General features: G+C 39.9%; 1 protein-coding gene across 1 annotated transcript in view; it reads left to right on the forward strand.

The window, feature by feature from the left end:
- Positions 1–454: 454 nt before the first annotated feature.
- Ndnf (neuron derived neurotrophic factor) overlaps positions 455–13,291 on the forward strand; it is a 37,880-nt gene continuing 25,043 nt past the window's right edge. Inside the window, exon 1 of the mRNA XM_034512336.2 lies at positions 455–937. The gene's annotated coding sequence lies outside the window, so the exon portion shown is untranslated. The remainder of the gene's footprint in view (positions 938–13,291) is intronic.

Here is a 13,291-nt window from a genome sequence, read left to right on the forward strand (position 1 = left end):
ACCATTGTTGGGGGTTTCAAAGGCGCCCTCCCACCCTCTTACCCCCACCCCCCCACCCCCTGTGGCAGGGACCTAAAGAAAGCAATGTGTCCTGTGACACTCCCCACCCCTAACCCATCGCAGATGGGCCTACGAGGGTCTTGTGTGAGGAGCACTTGGTCGCTGGACCGGAATGTGTGCGAGAGAGAAGCATCAAAGGAACGTGTGAGTGAGTGTGTGAGGAGAGAGAGAGAGAGAGAGAGAGAGAGAGAGAGAGAGAGAGAGAGAGAGAGAGAGAGAGAGAGAGAGAGAGAGAGAGAGAGAGAGTTAGTTGCTGGCGCGCAGCGGGAGAGGGGGCGCGAGGCACTAAGGGGGAGCGGCGGGTAGAGGAAGGCGGGGCAGCGGGCAGCGGCGGGCGGGCTGGGAGGGGCAGAGGCTGGAGCTCTGCGGTGACACTAGGAGCCAGCGCACACTCCTTGCCCGGAGCGGCGAGAGAGCAGAGCTTAGCGAGCCGCGTCCGAGCCGCCGCCTCTGTCGCCAGTGCACCGGGCTCTGCCTCTGCTGCCGGCGCCGGCGTTCAGCGAGCCAGCCGTCCGGTTGTGCAGCTCTACGGGCGCATTCAGTGTCCTCCCGCCACCCAGCGCTTGCATCTGCCAGCGCTGTCCCGCGACCCCCGGCCCCGAGCCGCTGTCTGCGCCACTTCGCCGCAACTTCTGCGGCCGCGTGTCGCCGGCCTTCTGCCCGCCTTGGAAGTTTGCAGCGCCCGCCACAAAGTTGGGACACTTGGGCATTAAATTTTGCCCTAGCGTGCAGGTCCCCTCGGTTCGTGGATCCTGGTACTTGACATCTTGGTGGGATCCCGGGACCTGGGCTTTTTCCTCACACCACACCCCCAGGGAGGAAAAAAATACCAACCAAACTTTCCTCTTCCCGCTAGAAAAAAAACAAATTCTTTAAGGTAAGGAACAAGATCGAATTAATCGTTGCCTCCCCGGCGCTTTGGTGAGCCGGTGCGGACCTGACCCGACTGCGTTTGCACCTACGGACTAGTTTATGGTCTGGGTTGAGGTGCATCCTCACACTGGGAAGGGAGCGATCAGAGGCTCTCTAGAACACGGACGGACATGGGCAGCGCTCACTGGGCTTGTCTGGTCGGTCTGTGGCTGGGTCATAGATGTATTAGGTGAGCAGACAGCGCCAGTGCTGGGGAGATGGACACGCTGCGTGGGGCTGGAGTGGATCCCGGGAACCACCAGCTTTATCCTAGCCCTGCTAGTGTCTACTGACTTTGACCTGCTGGCGGTGGGCTCTTGCTTCTCTCCCCGGGTTCGAAGTCCTCCTCCACATATATTAGTTCTGCGGGACTCAGTGTTGGGGCGAGAGGTTTTCGGGGGCACTAGCATGGGTCTGCGAAGCTTGCGGGACTCACGGAGTGGAGCACGGAGGTGGGTTCCCTGCAGACGCTGGCTGTGAGGCGGTGGCAGGAATCTTCTGGGACTAGCCCAGCGACCCCGCGCTCTCCTCATTTGTCCTCTGCCACGCAGACTAGCATCCTTAGAGAAACTTCCCTAAGCTGGGTGGTCTAGGTCTAGCTTATACTTTCCGCAGTTTAGCAGAGTAGCTACGGAGGTCGGGACTCCGTCCACAGCGGCCACCCTGTGTGGTGACCTCTCTAGTGTGTGTGCCAGGCGGAGCTTTCTAGTCCCAGCCACCTTTCTCCTTGTGCCGGCAGGGAGCCTTCGGAGTTAAAGCTTCCAGACCAGCTCCGCTCTTTCCGGGAGCTTCCTAACTGTGATTTGGGGTGCTCTTTCATTTTGTCTCTCGACCTTCATTCTCATTCTTTCTCTCTTCTCCGTTCCAAGCCGAGGTGTGAGAATTCTTGAAGTCGCCCGCTTCTGCTGCAGTAGGGTGGCTCGAAGCTGGCTCACCCCAATCCTCACAGGTCACCGCCCTCCTCCTTGTCCCTGCAGAGCGCAGTCCATTATCTGCTCTGGGGACCGTTAGCTCCCTGAAAGCAAGAACTGGAGTGGGAAAATGAACCTTTAGGAGTCTCTGGTTTTGATATATATATTTTAAACAGAGTTCTTTTAAGTAATTTAGGGTGGTGGTTTGTTTACTTCTTGTCTTTTAGTCCAGCTAAATCACAAGGAATGCTTTATTTGTTTATTTGCCTTGAACTGGGGTCTCCTACACTTTACCTTCTCATTCTCTACCCCTCCCCCACTTGCCTTGTATTCCTCTTTTTCAGTTTTTTTTTTTTTTTTTTTTTTGAAGAGGCTCTCCACTCTTCCCCATTTCTTCCCACCCGGTTTCTGAGTGCCTGTGAGAACTTGGGGAGGGGGTCATCAACGGTAAAAAAAACAGGAGCCCCACACCATTCCCTGCCCCTTTCAAGCAAGTAAAACCCTGCGTGAGCTCAGAGAAGTGGAGATAAAATATCCCTCCCTCCCGAGAGCAGTTGCTGAGGATTGGATGCTGCATTTGAATTGTTTTATTATCCTGAAAGAGTGATGGATGTATGGATGCAAGAGGCAATGCGCGTTCGGAGCAGAGTGTGCTGGGGGTGGTCGGTATTTATTATTATTCATTTTTAAGTATTAAGAGTGCTAATAAGGCCATCACACCAGCTGAAGTCTGTGTTTACACTCACTTGGTTTTATGTCACTCTCTTATTACAGTGGTTTCCGAAAGGGCCAACACCACAACTGTATTCTTTCCCCACACTCATTCCTCATATGGGATTGATCAAACTGTCAAAGATACTGTCATTTTACCAGTTTTAACTCTGGAAGTTGTAGAGGGCTGCAACCTTATGAAATGCCATTTTCATCGCTTTGACTTTTCAGAGTTTAAAAAACTTAGCAACATAATTAATTATGGTCCCAATTCCCATTTTCAATCTAAACCTATATTCAGGATTATATTAAAATATCCTACCACTCATTCTCTAAAAGCGACTCTTGTGAAATTACATTCCAATTTGGGGGATGGTGGGACAACTGGGAATGTTCCCTCCCCCAAGTTAGAGATTAGTACTGTTTCAAATTCCCATAAAAAACTCTTCTTCCTGGGGTTGGAGTGATGTCTTAGAGGTTAAGAGGTTTTAACTCTCTTGCAAAAGACGTCAGTTCTGTTCCAGCACCCACAGAGATCAACTCACAACCCCTGCAAATCCAGCTGTGGTTGGCACCTGCACACTCATGCACATGGGGCATACACACACACAGAGAGAGAGAGAGAGAGAGAGAGAGAGAGAGAGAGAGAGAGAGAGAGAGAGAGAGAGAGAGAGAGACAGAGAGAGACAGAGAGAGAGACAGAGAGAGAGTCAGAGAGAGAGAGAGATGTTAAACCTTAAAACTCCTTTCACTTAGAGCCATTGCCAGCTTCTTCTCTGCACAGCTTTTCCCGTGACTACCCTTAACCTTCACCATACTCTTAAAACTCATCAGCGTGCAACTTTGTATCCCTATTTCATTTTTATATCAGAACCTTTTATTCATTAAACTTTTATGTCAAAGAATCAGGCAGCAATACTCTTTTAATTAGTAACCATCATAAAAAAGAAACTAGAACTCTGTAATGGACCTAAATTGTTATGAATTATATGTGGCTTATTATGCCTTTATTTCAGTAGAAATAAAAGCATCCTTTAATCACTTGCACACACAGCTCTTATCTCTGAAGATGTAACAAAATGTGTAATTGCAAACCATCCTTGTATGAACAAGGAATACCTGGCTTTTAGTTTATTTGTCCTGAGTCTTAGCATCCGTGTGCTAAACTATGACTCTTAGAGAGAAGAAAAACCTCACATCATAATTTTGTCATATGGTGCAAGGGAATTTAACATCCCAAGCAGCTAAAACAGGTCATCTTCATGTAATTTAGGGACTTTCCATTGACATCATAAATTTGGCCTTTCTGACTTTAGGCTTTCTCATATGGACTTACGAAGCAGACTCTGCTTGTAGTGGGGAAAACTATGTATTTTAAAGCGCTAACAAAATATTTGCAATGGAAGAAAGGTCTCACTGTTGTTTTCTTAGCAGTTCTATTGTGCCTAACCAGAGGTTAGAATGCTGTATCTATTTTAAAGCTCCAACCCCCAGTGACTTTGGTGAGAACGAAAGCTTTTCAGGTTAACGTAAGAACAGATTTTGAATAGATATCAGAAAGCAGGAATGCCATGCGAATCTCACATAATTGCACAGATTCTATTATTTTAGTGTCTCTTCCTCAGTTTCCCTGTGATGAGAAGCTTTATGCTCTCTCATAAGTGTTCATTTTCTCTCTGTTTTCTTGTCATGTCTTAATGGAGGAACTGTAACCCACAGAAGCACACACTTACAGAATAGTCCTTGCTAATCACTAGGAAGAACGTATCTGCACAGTTCCTAATGGTGCTTCAGAGTCACAGTCATTCTCCTGATTCATTTCTATGTTCTCTAAGTTATTTTTGGAGTGATTATTCTGAAAAATATAATTTGTCCATCCTCTGTTGGCTCATTCCCTGGTTAGCAGACACACACAGATGAGTTGCTTAAAAATTAACAACACAAAACACTGGCTTTAAAACAGATTTTAAAGCACCATTCTGGTAGTGTTTAAATATTACCTTAAAAAACACTCAATATTAAGACAAGAGAGATGAGTCAGTGACTAAGAACACTTGTTGCTCTGGCAGAAGACCTGGTTTCAGTTTCCAGAACCCACCTAGTGGCTCACAACTGTTATGATTCCGTGTCCATAGAATCAAATACCTTCTTTTGACCTCTCAGGACACGAAGTACATATGCGGTGTGTATACATGTGTGTGGGCAAAACTCTCATAAAATAAATACTTGTAAAAATACTTTGTGTTTTTATGCCCTGGGTCCAGATAGTTTTTATTTCTTCCTTATATATTAAAAGTGGTGGGGGAAAAAAAAAGACAACTAAAATGGCAAGATGTATAGAATCAAACTTCTTTGTTGATTTCCATCTAGGAAGAAAACTAAGTTCAGGAAATACAGTAGTTTGCTGTATTACACAGTAGCACATACACCATAATCTCAGAGTGTGGGGCATAGTGTTGCAGTGTATTTGTGCATGTTCACATATTGATTGGCACATCGAAGATGTCACCTGGCACTTGCAAAGAGCTTCACTGTAAGCTGCTCACCTCTTCATACCGAATTCAGAGAGGCCAGGCCCATACCTCTCCTCTCTCTTTACAGTCTGATAATAATGATAATGATAATAATAATAATAATAATAATAATAATAATAATAAACCTGCAAAGTCCAACTCGACAAATCTCACTCTTCTGAAAGATTTGAGAAGCATAAATTGTATACAATAACATAGATACCACAAATATTTTTTTTGCTCCTTTTTCCCTTCAAAAATTAGGAGTAGAACATTTGATGAGTGCAGAGAAAGGGGAAGCATAGCATCCTGTTAGGATGAAGGAACAGGTCTGACCACAGCATAGCTGAACACTGGGCCTTGCAACAATGCCATTGTTGCCAAGGAACTCATAAAGCAAGGCTCCATCTAAGCTTCACTTTAAATCCTGTGGTCCTCTGTGCTATAACAAAAGCATGGAGAGTTCAGGATTAAATCTTATTATTCTTTCAACCTTTGGAAATAGATTTTAGGTCCTTGGTGAATAATTTGAGTTTTTTATTTGTCAAGTTTTATTCCTACTGCAAATCTGAATGACATGTATTTACCATTTTACATATTTTTCTGAAGTGTATTAGACTCACACATAAAAACTCTGAAACAAGTATCTACTTTATTTTTATTTTCTTTTATTAAGTTATTTATTTACTTTACATCCTGATGGCAAGAAACATGTTACAGTCCCCAAAGTAGTAAAATGTATATAGTTAACTTATTAAACATCTGCTTTAGTTTTCCTTGAAATAATATGCAGCCCTTTTGTTGGTTGAGAATGGTAAAAGACTTTTAAAAATAACAGGTTAGTAAAGTTTGGAAGACATTCAAAATTTGATTATGCATGATTAGAAATTGACCCACTAAAGTGAAATTCTTTGACACTGTACAGCATGGAAACTTTTAAACATGGCCAAATTACAAACCTGTAATTAAAAGCTGAACAGGCAGATAGCTGCTTCCTAACTGCAACAGTGTCAGCTGGTGTCACAGACAGTGACGATCTTGCCATTTACTCCAAGAGGACTCCAGGTGAATGCTGTCTTCCAGCTGCCGTGTCTGAAACACAGACTACAGTTTCAAGTCACAGTAAAAATAATATAGATGTATTTAAGAGTACATTTTATCCATAAGTAGAAGTCAGTATCTCTGGTAACTTCCCTAAATGGCCTTGTGGCCTTATCTACAAAGATGGAAATAAAATGAAACAATAAATTAACATTTTTCTTCGTTTTCTTTCCTTTTTTTTTTTGTTGTTGTTACTTTTGTTTGTTTTGTTTTATTTTTGAGACAAAGTTTCACTATGTTGCCCTTACTGGCCTAAATTTGATATATAAACCAGACTGTTCTATAAACTCACAAAGATCCATCTGATTGCCTCGGGAGTACTGAGATATAAGGGCCTGTACTGCCATGCCATGCCTGGCTGAAGTTTTCTTTTTATAAAATGAACAATAATCTCTGAGCTCATAATGATAACTGTAGAGTATTATTATACCTTGTTTTAGCAAGGACCATTCCCACTTTTAAATTATAACACAATAACTGAACAAAGTATTATACTTAAGAGTGATGTTCAGATCATTGGTAAGGATAGTAAGTGTTTTTCTATTTATTGGCAGTAGATATGTTTGAGAGAGAGTGCTAACTTTAAAAGGCCTATTTGTTTAGGATTGGTGGTCTCTCCAGCTTAGAAGCAGCAAGTGTCAAGAGACTGTTGAAAAATAAATAGTTACAGTGTTTAGAATATTGTGGTAAAATGCAATCCACAACCCACTTACACATCTTGGGATACTGATGACCCCTGAGTTGAGCTCACATTATTATACAAGTCAGTTTGCACAGTATAAACATACACGATCTATCTTTGCTTTAAAATTCATTTTAAAACCCATATAGTAAGTCCCGTTTCAATGGTAGGGATGCAGCAGCGTGTATGTCTTCCCATAGCTCCAAATGCCGTGTGCTGGTCAGTGTCATTCTGTGTAAACATTCACCAGACTTCATTATCAAAAGCTTTGGGTTGGGATAGATTCTGACCTCTGTGGACCAACTAATTAAAGAGACATTTATTGCCACAATGATGACAAAGATCAGGGGCAGGAGGTTGGCTCCCTGCTGGTCTACTGGTTGTTTTTGTTTTTCTTTTTTTGTAATTCCTTTGCTTCCTTCTATAAGCTTTATTGCTGACTGTTCAAAGTTTGCGGAAATCTGCTATGAAAATTTAATGTTTTTATTATGGAAAAATGAAACTGCTTCTTAAGTAGCTATCAACACCATTGGTAGCAGGATTCGCCCTTAACAAGTGAGCTAAATGGTACTGATACGAGGGAAGTGCTCCTGCACAGCTGTTACCAAGGTGGAGCTGACAGGAAAAGGGGCTTTTACTAATTGAAAAGGAAATTTATTTTTCAGGCCCATCTATAAAAGTAAAAATGCCCCAGCAGTAACAATAAAATTATATCATAATTATAATTATAAAAATTATAACCTAAGATCTTAAAAGATAAAACCAAATAGAAGAGACCAATATAACACTGAAATTTAGGGAAATTAACATATATGCATATGTGTATATATATTATATTCAATACATATACATGCATGCATGTCCTAGAGATGTTCCTCTTCTTCCTTTCTTTCTTTCTTTCTTTCTTTCTTTCTTTCTTTCTTTCTTTCTTTCTCTCTTTCTTTTTCTTTCTTTCTTGAGCAATGTATCTTTCCTGTCGTTTCCTTTTCTTTCTTTCTAATAATTCTTTCTCTTGTATATTAACAAAAGTTATAGCTAAGGCTATCTTCATAGGTCACACGTACAAATGCAATGGCCTCATGCTTGGTTGATGCTCTCATTAAATTAATGATGCCTTCCTTCTGATCACAGTTTCTCTTCTCTCATCTCTTCCCAGATCTTCCTCACCTCCCCACCTATCCAACTTTCTGTTTTTAGAAGACAAACAGGCAAAACAAAACAAAACAAAAAAAAAAAAAAAACAAATAAAAACCAGAGTAAAACAAATAGAAAAAAAAAGCATGAAACACACACATACACACACACCATTAAAATGCAAAATTGGGAATCATAGTATATAAGCAATATATATATATATATATATATATATTACAGTTTAAAATCACTTTCTATTTTTTCATGGAGATAGTGTTGAATTTCTAACTTTTTCTTGAAAATTTGGTTTTCACAGAGTTGTCAGTTATTCACTGATATTAAACTTTTTTCTGTATTTTGAATTTTAAAAATAGATGACAATGTTTTTACTTATTAACATTATTAGTGTTCTAGATAAAATTTGATTGTTTACAGAACATTTTTATATCCCTTGATTTCCATAATGTCTTCCTGCTAATACGAAGTCTGAAGCATCAGCTCAATAAAGACACATAAACTGATGGGAACTTTTAAACATGGCACTAATTCTTTGGTTCAAGAACAAAGTTGATTTTTAAAATTCAACAACATTTGAGTTGACATTAATGACCAGGTTAAGTTGCATGGATCAAATGTGCTTTATTTTTCTATATTTATTGACTCAGGAAGGTTATTTTCTTATAAAGCCTGAGGATCTGGGTGTTAATTCTTGGACTGTACACAGAGAAAGGAGAGGATGAAGTTTAACAATGTGTTCTCTAAACTTCATGTGTGTCAGTGACATATGTACATCCCCTACACAGAAATAAATAAGAGTAAAATATTTAAAAATATATTCCCAATTTAGTTTGCAAGGTCACAGTGGTCTGTTGTCTATTAAATGTTTTTATTTGGTTTAGGAGATGATTTATTAAGTATTTTTAAGGAAAAATTTTAACTGTTTATGTGTAAGTTATTTTTTAGTTTGAAAGTAAAAAGCCGCCATTCTAGTTCCAAATAACACAAAAGTTTTATATATATATATATATATATATATATATATATATATATATATATATATATATAAAATAGACAAATGTTGGTCCACACCTGTCTTTCTAGAAAGTTAGCCTTGATAGGGAAAACCAACTGAAAGTAAAATGGGGTACAGACCTCCAAGCATGTGCATCTTGACATAATCTGCAACATCCCGTACCCAACATTGAAATACTTGAGTCTTCACATATGCTGCTCCGTCATGGAAGGCACAGCATTTTTCAGTTGCTGCTAATCCACTCGTGTTTGAGGAACTGATTCTTGCAGGCGTGCTCCTTTGTTTCTTCTTCCTCCTCTTTGCTCTCACTGACCAGCCTTGGAAGTCTCTGGGTATTGAGTACTGCCAGGTGTGATTTTTTGAGTCTATCCTCTGTGTTGCTTTATGAAAACATGTGCATGAGTACTGCCAGGTGTGCTATCTTTGAGCCTGTCCTCTGTGCTTCTTTATATAAGTGTGTACATATATGTAAATTCATATGTATTTATGTATATATATATATATATATATATATATATATGACAAAGATATTCAAATACCTTAGAATTGATCAAGGAGGAAAGAAATAAAATGTTGTTTAAGTAAGTAGAAACTAATAAGAAAAATTGGGATTAGAAAAATGAGCTAGACATGTACTTGAGACATGTAGTCTACAACGCTGAAATAGTTAAGTTATGTGTAGTAATTGTATCACTGGAAAGCAAAAATGCAACCTCTTCCAAACTAATTGAATGTAATAGTTCAGCAGTTATTTTATTCTGTTAACATTAGTGTTCTTGAAGCATAAGGTTAGTTATATGATTGTTATATGACTGAAAAAAAGAAATTATATCCAAAAACATGGATGAAATTGTGCATAGACAAGTACATAGACTTTAAAGAAGAGTTTAAATAACGTGATGCTATCTGAGAGGACAACGCCTCTCCCAGATGTCATATGCTGGCAAACAAGAAGCCCAGTGTGATATATAATTTCCTTCCCTTCCAGTTATTAACCAGTGAGCAGACCTCCAAAACCAATATAGACAGCTTATTAAGTTGCTCTTGGTTACTGTCCTGTACTTAATAGTAAGACCCTATGTTGAAGACACCATAGAGTTGAGTCTTTCGACACAGAAAAATAAGGCTGTCATTGGCCCAGGGGCTTTAGGTTTACTAGATATGTTTTCATCATGCTGAAAGGTGCTGCTGCAGGAGAAAAGTTATCAGTTAACGGTGACCTATGCAAGCTCTGATAATGAGTAGACTTGGCAAGATATTCCTATTGATAAAATAGTGTCAGAAGTAAAGGAGTAACCTACTACTTTCCAACTAGATTTAAAGTTTGCTGCAGAAAAAGGAGCCCATGAATGTATTTTAAGTAGGCCACAAACCTGTGCCTGGACAGATGATAGACACAGAAAAGAACTTACTACCCATTATTTAGCTAAATGAACACAGTATGAATACCCTAAATATTTATCTTCCTACTCATCCATTAGTGCAGCTCTCAGCTTTCACCACAGACGCTTCCTTTTGCAGTAGATGGCACTTGACTGAGAGACTTACAATTGGTCGAAATGCAGAGAATACAAGATTGTGAAGCTCTTATCGCTAAATAGGGCATTTATAACACTTGTTCCACCCTCAAGGATTAGGGACATCACAGACAAAAAAAAAAAAGTAGAATATTGTAAGAGCCAGGGATAATAGACGACCTTTGTGAAACCAGTGTCTTCTGGTCAGGACAGGAATGTTGCAAGACACAAACTCACATCAGGTGTGATTGAATGCCCTAAAACTCCACAAGATCAAGGCAGCCAAAATTCCAGCATCAGTGGTGGTGGCAAGGCACTCACACAGCCTCTCCCCATATGAAAATCTATTGGTATTTAATAGTTGCTGCAGGAGGAAAAATTATTTCAGATGTGGCCTCCTGAGAGGCAACCCATATTCAAGCAGATGGCCCTACACCAATACACATACTGAGAACATGAATGGACTCAGTAGACTTAAAGTGCACATGGATGTGGGAGTGAAGAATTGGGGAAGAGAATGGGAAGACTTGGGTTTGACAAAATCTAATAGTTTCATATATGAAATGGATTTTTCAAATTAAATTTAAAAGTATTTTTAATCACATAAAAGCTTTTTAATCCAAGTTACTAAGACATAGGGGAATTTACATTTTCCTTTGGAAAAATAAGGAAGTGTATCCCTTTCATTCTGTAGGGTGTGTGAGAGCATAGGCTGCATGCATTGAAACGCAGGTGAAGAGACAGTGAAGATACAATGAAGATACAGTGAAGAGCTCTTGTGAAAACTGAGCCATTTTAGCCTCCTACTATGTACAATTTTGTCATATTTCATGGGGAGGAAGAAGTATGTCCATGGTTACACACAGACACCACACACACACGTTTAGTATCTTGGCCCTTCTGCTTCTATATCGGGTCTAACTGAATAGAGACCTAGCCATTTACCTGACAGGTAAGCCAGTAAAGATAGATCAGTTATCCTCTGAAAGTCCTTCCCCATCAGTGTTTTTAAAAGTATGTTATAAACTTGTCTTTTATTATTTAATCCAGTTTGACACTGACTGTAGCTCAGTGGTATCAATAAAGCCCTGGGTTTCTTCTCCAGTCCCCAGTGTGTGAAAAAAAGATTGCATTTGTGCAGCTACTTTACGTGGAGGATTAGCCAGCTCTTCTGAACCTTGGATCTTTTACCATATGTTCAGCCCCCTTGCTTTCTCTTTTTCACTTTGCTTCGACAGTCTTTGAGCTCTCCAAATGTGAATGAACAGTATAAATTGCATGGTTGAGAAGGATGGAAAACAACACAGAACAAGCCTAGACTTAAATCAGCTCTCTGTTGGAGATTTTGGTCTTGAATTGTTGGGAAAACAAGATGTGGAAGAAGTTCACATGCGATGTGGAGACATGAGCTAGATGGGAGAGCTAAGTAGAGAAAGTAAAAGAGAGCTGTGTTCCCATTAAATGACTAGAGGCCTGCAACTTCCTCGTCCTCGGGGGCCATTAGCTCATCTTTCCAAAATGTGTCTTTGTTTGGAAAGAGCCTGAACTTCTATAAAAGAAAAAAAAAATTAACAATTATTACTTTCAAATTCCTTTTTTTTTCCAGTAACAAGACATATTTACATATCCTCTCCTTTACTTCTAGAAACAAGAATAATTTAGAATTTAACCAATTTTAACTATCTAAGGCCTCCATTCCTTTACTCAGTCATCTATGGCATTCATTATCTTTATTTTACTTACTTCAGAAAGATGATAGATATTAATGTTTTGAAAGTTTCAAAATAAAAATTCATGAAAATCAAAAGATTCAGAAGGACAAATCCATCTACAACCTGAATAGTTAATGTAGTCCACGAGTTACCAGCATCCTTTTGTTACAGGGCCAGTCTGAGGACACACCCTAGACCAGCTGAACCAAGCTGATTTGTGTCTGTGAGTTTGAAAATATGACACTTCTTTCCTCAGATCAGAATTTATTCAAATACATTTTCAAAGGAAACTAATAGCTCCCTCCCAAGTAAATAGTGCTCTATTTACGGCCAGAATATTTCTATGTTCTTTAGGAGAAAAGACACATCTTTCTAGCACATATCTGGACCGTCTTCCTCATGCCCCTCTGGCCACAGCAGCCTTGCCAGTGGCTACCATTTTGATAGTACCTCAAAATACTAAGGATATGCTTCCAAGCTACTTAAGTTTCATAAAACAATCTGTTAAACCTTTGGCGATTTTAAAATTGTCAAAAGCACAAATTCATTTTTTTTCTCTTTCAGCTCATGTTATTACTTGGTGAAATAATTCTATTTACTAAGGAGCCCATTCCAATCTTGTCGTTTTCATTAATTTATGTATTCCTACACGATGCTATGACCATCCGCTTGATGCTGCGCTCTGTGTTAGCATTAACTGTTGGACACTTGGGGATCTCATGTGTACAAACAGAATTCAAGATGGGTGTCAGTAAAAATGCATGAGTGGACGATTTCCCTGTTGTTATCAATGCTTCAGTCTTACAGAAGGCACAGAAATTTGCCTCCAGAGAAATAACTAAGTGTTTCAGCACAGGACTGGCTTGTGCTGGGGCCTGTGCTGCGAGTACAAAGCAGAGGGGAAGAAAGTTGAAGAAATGAGTTTTTCAGAGGGAATAGGAGCTAGAGGATTAGACGCTCACACAACCAGAATTTTAGATTCACATTAATTGAAAGCTATCTGAC

Source organism: Arvicanthis niloticus, chromosome 9 (assembly GCF_011762505.2).
Source record: "Arvicanthis niloticus isolate mArvNil1 chromosome 9, mArvNil1.pat.X, whole genome shotgun sequence".
Lineage (NCBI taxonomy): Eukaryota > Metazoa > Chordata > Mammalia > Rodentia > Muridae > Arvicanthis > Arvicanthis niloticus.